This window comes from Myotis yumanensis, unplaced genomic scaffold, assembly GCF_028538775.1.
Source record: "Myotis yumanensis isolate MYYU_CA2020_CCGP unplaced genomic scaffold, mMyoYum1.0.hap1 SCAF_9, whole genome shotgun sequence".
NCBI lineage: Eukaryota > Metazoa > Chordata > Mammalia > Chiroptera > Vespertilionidae > Myotis > Myotis yumanensis.
The window spans coordinates 20,037,233-20,051,645 of NW_027223760.1; positions in this window are offsets into that span (position 1 = coordinate 20,037,233).

A 14,413-nucleotide genomic window follows, 5' to 3' on the forward strand; every position below is an offset into this window, starting at 1 on the left:
CTATCTATCTACATTGCTGAATAATTTTTAAATGGCATCTGAATGTTTTCAATTTCTACTTGTATTTTTATCCCAGAATTTTCAATAATAAAAAATATGTTACTCCTATAATAAGATACAAATACCTGGTAACTCAAACACATTTACAGAATTTTCCTGTCATTCCTATTGAAATCACTGAAATACAATTAATGATTGTCAGTAATGACAGGGATTTTGTAAGAGAATTTACATGCTGATTGAAGTGAAATGCCATGGATTTCTTGAGGGGAAAGTACTAAGGGAGCCATGTGAATTTTAAATTTCCTTGAGTGCATTGCTGGTTTTGATAGCTAGGGGTCTATATTCTCCATAGACGTACCACCACACAGCTATGGAGCAAGTGAGAAGCAGGCCGCCTGGGAAGTTGAGAAGGAAAGCCCCCAGGGAATAAAACTCTCAGATGCAAGAGTTGGGCCTTCAGAGCACTGAAAGAATCATAAATCAACCTCCCAGAGGACCATAGAAGAGTGAAAAATAATATATCTGTAATCATTCCTTGGTGGAAAGTAATGAGCAGAATGAAAAGAAAATAATTTCTAAGGAAGACAGAAGATGGGTAGACACTGATATGATATATACAGACATTATATATGAGATACAGACATTTAAAAATATATTTTTACCTGAACAATATAGACATATGTACTATAAAATATAACTTTTACCACAAAGATCCCCAATTTTAGCAGTGTAGATAACTTAGTGAAAATATTTCTAGTCTTCATATTTGTATAACAACAAAATAGCAAACAATAATCATAAAATAACTAACATTTTAGAACTTCCTATGTGCCAGGTAAAAGTATTTGATATATATATTATGTTTTGTGATCTTTCTAAAAAATCTATGTGATAAATAAAATTTTCTCAAGTTTATAGATAAGTGAATTTAAACCACAGATAATTTAAATAAGTTTCCCTGTATTACACAGCTGTGCACTGGCTGAACAAGGACTTGAACTTAAGTATCTGACACCAGATGGCCCATTCTTAAACATTGGGATAGGTAGTTGGTTTATTTAGCCAATAAACAAATGCTGAACAATACCATGTGCCAGGCACAGTTTTAGACCAGTGGAATACAGCAGAGAATTCAGGCTTCCCAACATTAACTATTTTTGAGGAGGGTAGAGGGTAGAATTTTTAAAAATATATTTTTCAAAATTTACGCTACAGTTGACATACAATATTAGTTTCAGATATACAACATAATGATTAGACACATATATCTTATAAAGTTAGGCTGAATCTCATGAGAATTATGCTAAGTAAAACAAAATCTAATGTCGAAATACAATATGTAACTGTATGACTAAATTTTTAAAACATTCTTAAAATTACAGAGATGGAGAGTATATTAGTAGTTGCAGGGTTAAGGGAAAAAAGAAGGGAGAGGTTAACGTGGCTATAATAAGATAGTACAAGGCATCCTTGTGATGAAACTGTTCTTAAATTGACTGTGGTGACTGTCATATTAATTTACACATATGATAAAGTGGAATAGGAATATATTTACACACACACACACACACACACACACAAATTTGTGCATTTAATTGATAAAATACGAATATGCTTGGATTGTATCAATGTCATATTCCTGGTTGTGATATCTTACTATAGCTCTGCAAAATGTATTATGCTCCATATTTTTGCTTAGAAACAATAATTATCTCAACCTAAACATTTTTAAAATATTCCTAAAAATGAAAATAATTGCTTTTATACTTTAAAACTTCATTATACCTTTAAAAACAAAGTGGAAACTACAAAGTAATCCAGATTTGAGCATAATTATGTATCACAGAAATTCACACTCAAATTTATATCTTAACAATGACTTAATTATAAAGCAAACTGTATTTTATTTTGTCCATGAGGAAAATAATTTGGAGAGGCTTTTCATAGTCTCAATTATTTTAAATTGCATCTACCAGTAGATAATCAAAATGTGTTATTTTTATTCCTAAGAGGGCCATTTAGTTGTGTCTCAAGCAAATTGTTAAATGTGTGAAACTCCCCATTGAATTGGTTTACTAGGGCGTTATTATGAAAGTTCAATTTATGCAAGTGACATTTAGTGAAATCTAGTTTTCCATTTTGTTAGGTTGTTTATCCTCACAACAGCATAGCATAACAAACTTACCACAAAGAGGAACATGAACAGTTGCTTGTCTGTGAGGACAATATTTTTTTTGCTGTTTTGTAGTCATAAATGTCTTGATACTGGCTCTAGTAATTTTTCATTAGAAAATGTACTTCTTACATAACCTGTGAAACACAACAATCTGTGGTTCCTTTAAAGTAATTGCTAGCTATTTGTAGTTAAAAGCACCTAGCATCTAAGTATTGTCAGCTATACTATCAATGGCAATAAGAGTGCACTAAGAGTGGACAGGCTAAATAATGTCTCTATTATCATTCGGTTCAATTAGAAGAGAAACAGCCTAAAGTCATTAAATTCATTTCAAAGTACAAAAATAATTATTAGAATACTAATGTAAACATATTTATGCTTTAAATCATTAAAGGAGCAATACCTTTGGAATACCTTTATCATAATGACAAGTATAGTTAATGCACATCATCTATTTAATTAATTGTTAACTCTTTCTAAATATCTCATATGAAATCTATGCAGCAGATTGTATGCATGTAGCCTTCTCCTGTTAAAATGGTCCCTTGTGTCCTAGTAGAATGAAATAAAATTCCTGGAAGCAGAGACTCTTAGCTCGCAGATTCACAGAAGACATAAGTATACCCAGGTTGTATTCAAAGCTATAGAAATCAAGTTTTTACCTCATCAAACAAGGCTCATAGTCCATAAATTAAAAATACCAATAACATCCCAAGTAGTATTACAGCACTTCTATTTGACAAAATTTGGTGATAATTTGGTGATGCCCAATTTGTGTTATATCATGAGAATTTTCCCATCCAATCTTTTCTTCTTGACCATGGCTGATAAATATTTCACCCACTTGAGTGACTTACTGTACTTGGTGAACTATTCCAAGCATCTAAGCCCCTTTAGGTATTTATCCTGTAGAGCAAACAGGAAGTTTCAACCCTTAGAGCATTAAGTTGAGAGGTTTTTAAACAAAATTCAAGGTGTGTAGATCAAGTGAATTATACTCACCTAGGAGAGAATGAGTAAAAATTGAACATTTTCTGGCCCATCCATTATAATTTACTTTTAATATGAAACCTCTTTATTATATTAATACTAGAGGCCTGATGCACAAAATTTGTGCAAGGGGCTCGGCCCTCGCAGCCCCAACTTCGTCGGGAAGGTCGTCTGGATGGTCGTTCTGCTGTTTAGCCATCGGTCTAATTAGCATATTACACTTTTATTATTATAGATAAAGCCACACAAGCCAATACTTCGTTCTGTCCCGCATTATGACTTTAATATTAGCACCATAGGATATTGTGTGGCTGAGAATAGTTACCTTCTAATATAATCACCTAAAAGTATTAGAAAATCATTTGTATGGCAATCATAATTTCCCATTCTATAACGTATTAAGATATGAAAATTTATGAATTTATATAAAATACATTTGCATTTTTCATCAAGCACAATCTTCAGGAAACAAAAGGGGCTTGGTATTTTCACAAAATAATGTGTACAATGAGGGTTCTTTTATTTGTTTTAATATATCACCCAATGTGGTCCAAAGCCACTTTAGAAGGTTGATACCTAAAGGAAAATAAAATTGGACAACTAGTAATAGGGAAAATCCTTATTTTTGTGAAAATTTAAGACCAAAGAAATTGTTATTGTTGGTAAAGTTTTCACCTGCCTGCCTTACACTTAACCCTGTTCTCTGACATTCACCCTCCATATACTTCCTTTTCTGCTTTACCTGCACCTCCCCATCCTTCCTACAATGCTCTTACCTTATGCTGGTTCTTTTAATTTTTGGTTCAGTAAGTGCTTCTCTCTATAGATGTGCGTGTAACTCAATGGTTTTCCAACATACTCCCATATAACCACTTCTACTTCCAAAGCTTGTAGGATGAGGGATACTTGTTTCTTTCCATTTCTTTTCAGTTATTTTGTGTTGACAGAAATCCACATTCTAATGGCAATAAAAGAGAATGGAACACAATATTCTGTGTTTCAAATAAGAAGCACTCCTAAATTCTTCTCTTTTATGGCTTAATGGCCCATTAAATCTCTGGTAAAACCATGATCATTAGAAAGAAAATTTCAGGTAATTCTTATGTTTCAAGAATATAGTCTCTTCGTGTAGTAGTTGTTTTAACATCACCAATAAACACAAGTAAGTGCCCATTTTATGCCAAATACCATATCGGGTTGCAGGAACCAATGAAAGGAAACACTGAAACTTCAACCTTCTGTAAATAAAAGCACAAAATTATTTGACCTAAACAAAATAAAAAATAATTGGGAGGAATTAATATTAACACGATTATAATTGACAGGATTCTTGAGAGTATTAGTGAAGTTAAAAAACTTAAAACACATTGAAAAATAACATGTTAATGTATTAAATTTGTTTATCACAAAGTTGGACATTAATATTTGAGGTACATATTTTTAAAAGTATGCATTCTAAAGATTTAGCCAAGTTTGTTAAAAAATACTTTTTTTTCAAACTCTTGTAATTGTGCAGTTCACAGACCTATCAATCCATATTTCAACTTCTTTCCCTCTGAATTTTCCTCCTTATTTTGTTGAGAAGGTCAGAACCTCAGGTCACCATTAAAACCCTGCTAGTCATCATAGAGTTCTGATGTCAAGCTGTGAAAACAGTTTTTTCAGCTTTAGCATTTGTGTATTGGCAGACTCCCCAGGAAGCTGTGCTGGAAGATTTTAAATTGCCCTTGGACCTGTCATACAATTTATCTTCCAAAAGCCAGACACAATGGCTGTCTTCTTTCCTTTCACTGGTTTTCTCTGTATTTTTATTATTTTCCCCAAATTTACTTCAATTTAGGTAGAGGAAAATAAAAATCATCTACAATGTCAAAGACCATTTTTGCCACTGTGTATACATTTATATGATTAAACTTTAAAAAGTATTTATTGTTGAAAGTATTACATGTGTCCCTCTTCCCTCCTCCCCCCCATTGACCCATTCTACGCCCCCCCCCCGCCCCCACCCTCTACCGCAGGCTTTCCCCACCCTATTGTCTGTGTCCACCAGTCATGCATATATGCATACAAGTTCTTTGGTTGATTTTTTATTTTTTTTAATTTGTCTCTACTAAACAAGGTGAGCTCTTCCACCTTAGGTCACCCACTCTTCCTTGGAAATAAATTTATAAAGAATGAAAAATATAATATTCTCCATGAAATTCATTTAATTTTTCTAGTTTTCTAAACTATTTCAATGTATCACTCAGAAACTAAATGGTACCAACATTGCTGTTGCATCAGTTTGGGAATGCTATTGGGACATAATTGAGATTTCCAATTCATATTGTTTACTTCAAAGAGAGTGGGTATTCTTGAGTTTGTGATAATATTACCATAAGGGGTAGGTAAAATAGATTAGTTATCCAAATTCAAATAAATACAGATGCTGAAAATTAACTTGCTTTACGAAAGTGGCATATTGTTTACTAAAATGGAAACATGTGATTTAATGTTAATAAGTTTAATTAATAACTCTTAAAAGTATAAAAGTTTTATTTAATTAGTTTCCATATACTTAGATTGTTTTTAAATTATTAAACTATATTTCACCACTTTAAATATGAACATGGAAGTGCTTCATAGAAATGTTAATGGTCAATATAATTTTATTGAAGTTTTTTTAATATTTTTAACATTTCCTATTGTCCTGAGATAGAGATGTCTATTTATTTTATTTTATTTTTTCATACTAGCAGCCTGGTTTTCTTCAGTAAATCTCGTATACTAGAGGAATCCCTCATCAGGCAAGGATAGCTGCTGAAGACTATGCATCTCCTCTTAAACTATAACTTTTTAGAAGCTTTATACATACCTCTCTTTTCCCTTTAGAAAAGTTTATATTTTTCTTGTATTTTTAAAGTATTATAAAAATGAGGAGGTAGAGCATATAATATTATTTTATTCCTAAATGATTTGACAGTAAGTTGTTCACCTAGTGCCCACCATCCCTGACTATTTCAGTTTGTACTTCGTACAAAAAAAAGATATTCTCCTTTAGGACCAATATAGTAAGAAAATTTACATCGATATGTTACTATTATCTTATCTGTGGAGCACATTCCTTCTCACCAGGGCCTCATTAATGTTCTTTATAGAGAAAATATTCACTTCAGACTCACATATTGCATTTCGATGTTTATCTCTTCAATCTTCATGCTGAAAGTTTCTCTTTTCTGGACTTTGAGAAACTTAATACTTTTGAAAATTGCAGTCTAATTATTTCAAAGAATGTCTCTCTGTGAATTTGTTAGATTTTTTTATGGTTAGATTCATGCTATACCCTTTAACAAGAATGTCAGAAGTGTGCTGCTTGGGTTTTATTGTATCCTATCAAGTCATTTAAGATTTTCATTTGAACCATTATTGATGATGTTCACTTCGAACATTTGATTAATGTAATGTCTCCCAGACTTCTGAAAAGTTATTTTTGCTCTTTGTAAATGTGTTTTAGAGGGAGAGCCTTAGGAAAAAAAAAAAAAAAAATATATATATATATATATATATATATATCATTGCTCATCAAACATACAATTACTTTATTTACTCTTTTTTTTTTTGTATGATGGTTGAAAAAAAAAATCCCGGTTTGCTGAGGATTGAAGACTTTCTCAGCATGCAGACCTAGACCTGTTAGTGCTAAAACCAAAACAGTATTGGGTATATGTACATGTATATATCTTCAGGTGGACATTTGTATATATGTTGAGTAAATACATAGAAATGAAATGGCTGGGAATTATGGCAAGTGCATGTTTAATATTTTGGGAAAGTTCCAAATATATTTCCAAACTATTTAAACCATTTCAATTCTTATTAGCAATGCATTACAGTTCAACAGTATCCCATCAGTGGTTGAGTGTCCATCTATGAACCAGGAGGTTATGGTTTGATTCCAGGTCAGGGTACATGCCCAGGTTGCCGGCTCAATCCCCAGTGTAGGGCGTGCAGGAAGCAGCCGATCAATGATTCTCTCCCAGCATGGATGTTTCTATCTCTCTCCTCCTCTCCCTTCTTCTCTGAAATCAATAAAAAAATATTTTTAAAAGATTATATAGATAATTCTTACAATTTTAGCTATTCTAATAAATGTTTAGTGGCATGAAATTGTGATATTGATTGACATTTCCCTGTTGAGAAATGTTAAATACTTTTTCATGTGTTTATTGGCCAACTTGTCTCTCCAGATATTTGTCATTTTTAATGGATTCCTGCCTTCTTATAACTAATTTTAAAGATTTCTTCATACATCATTGCTACATATGTTACAGGATAGCAAGAAGCTAAGAAAATTCTAGGGCAGGAGGCATAGGGAAACTGAGACAAGAAAATTAAACAAGGCCAACTGAAAGATTAACATGGGTGGTACATAAGCATGTTAAATAGCCATCTCAGATGGTAATTAAAGAGTAATTGAATTTATTTAAGGAAAAGGGGTTGGGGGTATCTCAAGGGAAGGGTCACACAGCACTGAGCCAAAGGGTATTGGGTCCATGATGGCACTAAGGTCAGCGAAACAGGAAGTGCATAGAAGGAGCAATAGGAGAGCCTGGCTGGGCTGCTTTGGCTCACTGAGAAGTCAGAGAAAAGGGGGCCTTAGAGACAGGTTCAGGGGGTTAGCCTGGGATGAGCTGCCACTGACCAATGCTCACCTGGTTGCAAGTCTCATGAGGTCCCTTCGAGGTTGGGGGATACGTGCCTGTGGGGGAAGGAGAGTGGGAAGGAAATGGCAGGGGCGCGCTCCTTGGAGGGAGGGTACACACTGGTCCTTTGTCCTGTGCACATTTCTCTCTCTAGCAGGTGGAAATCTTATGGGAGGTCCCAGGGGAAGGTCTTAATAGAATATCCATCAGCTTTCCAGGTGTGCTCTTTCAGGATTGTGGTCTCCACTGATTGGTTGGTGCCAGGGCAGGAGCTCATAGTCAATGGAGTTGGTCCTAAGGCAGCCATGGCACCGGTTGTCTGGTTTTGATGCCTCTCTGAGCCTGGAGCTGAACTACAACTGAGGCCTAGATGTTATGTTTAGGGAGGAAAAGGTCAGGGCATCTAAACCACCTGACCAGCAATATCAAACATCAGGGGTCCAAACCACATGACCAGTGAATGCTACGGGAGGATAGGTTACCTTGGGGCAAGGTTCTTATTTTCCCAGTTTTGTTCCTTGCTAGGCATCTGGAGTTTTCTGTCCTGGTGAGTTTCTGTACCTGACCCACCTTCCTTGCTCTGCTCATGTCTGTCTAACACCAAGTGGTTTGGGCAGCTTGCAGCTGGCTTGTAAATAACAAGCCATTATCTTCCCAAACCAAGGACACATGAGAGCAAATTGTTAAAAGCCTTCGCAGCAATGCAACAGCTCTGCCCCACCGTGCATGCAGCCTCCTGCTAAATGGTCCTTACAGTGTGAGGGTGTCATGACCATTAGCATATTAGCTCTTTATTATATAGGATTATATAGGGTAGATAGATTAGCCACTTGTTATGGGACTTTGAGCTCCTGAAGGCTGGACTGCAGACCCTTCCCTCCCCTTTCCCGGTTACACTTGCATCTCACAGTTGCATGTAGTTATCTCTCCCTCAACCTTATATAATTTGCCAGCTGGGGGGCGATGGGGGCGTGTCAGAGCAGAATTTCCAGGGTGACTGCTCTCCCCATACTGCCAGCAGTATTGGAGTAAATGCTCTTACATGATTCAGCTCTGTCTCTGCTTAATTTGCCTCAAGTAGTGACAGTGGCCTCAGACCCATTGTGTCCGGTATCATGATAACACTTTTTCTGGTGTTTTGGGTGCCTGTAACGCAAATATTATTTGTCATATATGCATATTGAAATGACTTACTCTCTCATTTGGTGCTTGCATTCTTATTTTCTTAATGGCATGTTTTGTACATTTTTTTAATGTTTTATCTAATAAATCTTTGCCCTCTCAAAGCAACAAGGATGCTCTCTTATGTTTCCTTCAGGAAGTTTTATAATTTAACTTTTACATTTAGGCTTTGATCCATTTGAAAGTAGTTTTTATGTTCATTCATTTTTCTCCCAAATCTACAACCAAATGATTGCAGCATATTTATTTTCAGCAAAAAATTTTCTTTTTCAATTGAATTGCCTTAACATCTCTGTTGAAAATTAGTTGAAAATATATAGGTGGGCCTATTTCTGGATTATATTCTGTTCCTGCAATCTATGTGTCTATTCTTTTACCAATACCATACTATTTTTATCAATGTGGATTTATATTATGCCTTGAAATTGGGTAGTGTAATCAGACAGCTGTATGCTTCATTTTTTTAAAAAAAATCTTTATTGTTGAAAGTATTACATATGTCCCCATTTTTCCTCCATTGAACTCTTCTAGCTTGTCCTTGTCCCCACCCCAGGCCTTCACCACACTATTTTCTGTGTCCATGGGTTATACACATATGCTTACAAGTCCTTTGGTTGATCTCTTCCCACCCACCCACCCTCCCCCGCCTTCCCTCTGAGATTCTACAGTCTGTTCCATGCTTCTATGTGTGTGGATCTATTTGTTTTTTTATCAGTTTATTGTGTTCATTAGCTTCCACATATGAGTGAGATCATTTGATACTTCTCTTTCTCTGACTGGCTTATTTTGCTGTATGCTTCTTTTTTAAAAAACTTCTTTAACTCTTCTAGGCCATTTGTATTTCCATAAAATTTTGGAATCATCTTAATTTATTTCTCCAAAATATTTGTAGTAATTTTGATAATTTTCCTGTTGTTCTTTGCTAGGTTAATAAGCATATGCTTCCTTTTTTGTTACAAATGTTATTTAACACTTTATTTAAAATATTAAATTAATAATTATATCATCTGTTTCATACCAGGGTCAGTTTTATTTTTTCGTATTATATATAGTCATGAGTCAGATTGCTGCCTTCTTTTCCTGCCTGACAGTTTTAAGGGGATGCCAGACAATGTGGATTTTTCTCCTGGGTGATGGATATTTCTGCATGCTAAAAATATTTTTGAGTTTGTTCTGGGAGGCAGTTAATTTGCTTGGAAACAAGTTGATATTTCAGGTCTTACTTTTAAACTTTTATACTGAACCAGTGTATTGTTTTGTCTGTGACTTGTTTACCCTCACATCTGAGACAAAACCCTTTTGATTACTCTAGTCAATGGCCCATTAAATAGGAGCTTTTCTAATCTCGCTGTTGTGAACAGACATCTTTCTTGGTAGTTTGTGAGCTAGGATTTATTTTCCCTTTAATCATTTCATTCCACTCTTATTATTCTACTAGAGGCCCAGCGCACGAAATTTGTGCACGGGTACTGTCCCTAAGCCTGGCCTGCGATCAAAGCCATATTCTCCCGCTGCTGGAAGCTGGCCCCGCCCCCTGCCACCACCCACCCCTGGTTCCCTGTTTGCCATCGGGCAATTGGAGCCTGCCGATGGGTACAGGGAAGAGGGAAGAGACCGAAAAAGTGGCCATTCCTGCCCGTTTGCAGGCCCTGACCCCTGCTGCCAGTAGCCCTCTGTGTGTGGGGTGACTGGCGGGTCAGGGGCCTTGGCTTGGTGCTGCCCACATGTGCCACCACCTACTCCTGGTTCCCATTCGCCATCGGGCGATTGGAGCCTGACGGCCGGGGGAAGAGACCTGTGTTGAGCGTCTGCCCCCTGGTGGTCAGTGTGTGTCATAGCAACCGGTTGTTCTGCCATTCGGTTGATTTTCATATTACCCTTTTATTATATAGGATTTTCTGAAAATATCTTTGCTTCATATTCAATCTTGAAAAACACTGACACTAAATACAGAATTCTAAATTGACATTTTTTTCTATTTCAGAACTGCAAATATATTGTTCCACTATTTATTTTTTGCCTCAGTGATATCTGATAAGAGGTAAGTGATCATTCCAATTATGTTTTTTGCTTATGTACTTTATAATTTCTATACAAGTGCGATTTTCATTATTACCCCTTTCTTAAAATCTTCCTACATTTTTTTCACTTACTTAACTTTCACTCCAAGATTTTATAACTGTTATTTATGGCAGGATAGGCTTATTAAGAATTTGCATTCCATTAGAAATACCTTGTTTTGTATTAAGACAGGGAGATAACAGAAGGCAGGAAGATGACATATTTGAAGTGCTGAAAAAAGACTATCAACCAAGAATTCTATTCCACTAAAACTATCACTCAAAAATGAAAGAATGATTAACATATTAATTGAAAAATAAAAACTAAGAGAATCAATTGCTAGCAGATATGCCCTAAATGAAATACTAATGTGAGTTCTTGAGGCTGCACTAAAAAGACAATAGACCATAGATCACATCTGCAGGATGAAATAAAGAGCATGGTAATACAGTGACACAGTAAATGACAGAATGGATATAATTGTATATGAAACTGTCTTCTCTATTCTCATTCATAAAACAACTGCATAAAGCAATAACTATAAGTCTATATAATGGACTTATGATGTATAAAAATTTAATTGGTGTGACAAAAGAGAATGGAAGGAAAGGAGCTATTATGGAGCAAAGATTTTGTGTACTAATAAAATTAACTTGGTATTAATTGAATTAGATTGCTTTAAATATAGATGTTAATAGGAATCTCAAAGGCAGCTACTAAATGTGCCGGAGTGTTATCCAGCATCTAGAAGGGTTCAGGAATCTGGAGAAGGGCTGCGTGTAAATTAATAAAGAGACTAGACATGAAATATAAATTTGGAAGCCATTTTGGGGAGCCAGAGGAGACCTAGCTTCAGTAACCAAGTTCTCAGAATCTCTGGATCCCTCACTCTTTATTAACACAAATTGCCCTAAGGCAAAGCAGATATACATATCAAAGGTTAAGGTGTGGTATACAGTAGGCATTGTCAGATTGGGGGAACTGCCCTCAGCTGTCTGGTAGCAGACAATAATATATGCAAATCTTTAGGTTTGGGGAAATGCTTTTGGGTATTCCAGCAGCAGTAATATGTAGATATTCAGCCCTGCTAAAGAAGCCCCAAGTTCCATCAACCTTTTGATGAACTTTTTGCATTTATGACCTGCTGGAATTAGCTTCCAGCATAAATGTATGAGTTCAAAAATATAGAAAAGAAACAAAAATTACAAGCTAGAAAATACCTACTTATACCATGGACACAGACAACAATGTGAGAAGGCCTAGGAGCGGTGGGAGCAGGGTGGAGGGAGGAAAAGGAAGGGGGGAAGGGAGACACCTGTAGTAGAATCAACAATCCTATATAATAAAACCCTAATCTGCAAATTGACTGAATGGCAGAACCACCGGTCACTATGATGTGCACTGACCATCAGGGGGCAGACACTCAACGCAGGAGCTGCCCCCTGGTGGTCAGTGTGCTCCCACAGCGGGAGTGCTGCTAGAAGCTGGGCTCATGGCTGGCGAGTGCAGTGGCAGTGGCGGGAGCCTTGCCAGCTTAGGCCCACTCCACGCCAGCAGGTAGACATCTCCCGAGGGGTCCCGGGCTGAGGGACCTTTGAGTGCATGAATTGCATGCACTGGGGCTCTAGTAAAGAAAATTAAAGAAAACACTCCCCCCACACACAAAAAGAAGGCATCAATGTAGAAGTAGAGGGAAAATACATGATGTGCAGAAAACAAATAGCAAATGGAAAATGTAAATGCTAACATATAATTAGTTTCATTAAATGTAAATGGATCAAACACTGAAAAAGTCATTGAGAGATCAACCGAAGGACTTGTATGCATGCATATAAGCCCAACCAATGGGAACAGACACCAGGGGGGTGAGGGCATGAGTTGGGGGTTTGGGGGGCAATGGGGGGCTGAAGACACATATGTAATACCTTAATCAATAAAAAAATTTTAAAAAGTCATTGATTGATATAATTAGGTTTCAAAAACTTGATTCATTATATGCTTTCTACAAGAGACAAACTTTAAATGAAAATGAACCATAGTGAGTATACAACATCAGATGAAGGTTACAGTTCGATTACCAGTCAGGGCAAATGCCCGGGTTGCAGGCTCAATCCCTAGTAGGGAGGGTGTAGCAGGTAGCCAATCGATGATTCTTTGTCACCATTGATGTTTCTATCTCTCTCCCCCAATTCCTTCTTCTCTCTGAAATTAATAAAAACATATTAAAAAATGAAAATATTGTTACCAGAGAGAAAAAAAACGATATTTTATAATTGCAAATGAGTCAAACCATTAAGATGCTGTTACAATTATAAGCATATCTGAACATAACAACAGATCAAAAAATGCATGAAGCAAAACTGAGAATTGAAAGGGGAAATATACAATCAAACAACCTCCTATATTATCAAAGGGAAAATATTTCAAATCAATGATCTAAACTTCCACATTAAGAAAACAGAACAAAAAAACAAGTTACATAATAGGAGCAAGAATAGTGATAAAGCAATGAAAACCAAAAATGGTTCTTAAAAATATTTTTAAAATTAACAAGTCTTTATTTAAACCAAGAAAAAAGAGAAAAGACTCAGATTAATAAAATATAAAATGAAAGACAACATCACAACTGACATTACAGAAATAGAAAAGATTACTAGTATAAGAGACTGCTATTAACAACTGTGTATCAATAAAATAGATACATAGATACCAGTTGTTGTTTTTGTTGTAGTTGTTTCTCTTTGTTTTGTTTATTTTGTTTTCTGTGATGTTTGGCTGGAATAGAATAGCTATCATTGAAAAGTTTTTGTCTTGGTAGGCTTCCCCTATCTTTGTCCTTTGGCCAGAGAGATCAGATTTTTTTAAAAATATATTTTTCTTGATTTCAGAGAAGGAGAGGGAGAGAGAGAGAAAGAGAGAGAGAGAGAGACATCAATGATAAGAGAGAATCACTGATTAGCTACCTCCTGCATGCCCCCTCCTGGGGATCGAGCCCACAACCCGGGCATGTGCCCCTGACTGGAATCAAACCCAAGACCCTTCAGTCTACAGGCCCACACTCTATCCGCTGAGCCAAACTGGCTAGGGCAAGATGAGATTTTTTTGTTGTGTTTTCTGTACTCAGTTGATTTTCTAGGTTGCCTGCTTCTTCAGCTCCAATGTTGAGACATATGAGATAAGAAAAGAGCCCTGGATGAGTGGCTTATTGGTTGGAGCATGCTCCCATGCACTGAAAGGTTAAGGGTTCAATTCCAGGTTAGGGCACATACCTAGGTTGTGGGGAGCATGTGGGAGGCAACCCATCAATGTTTCTTTCTCA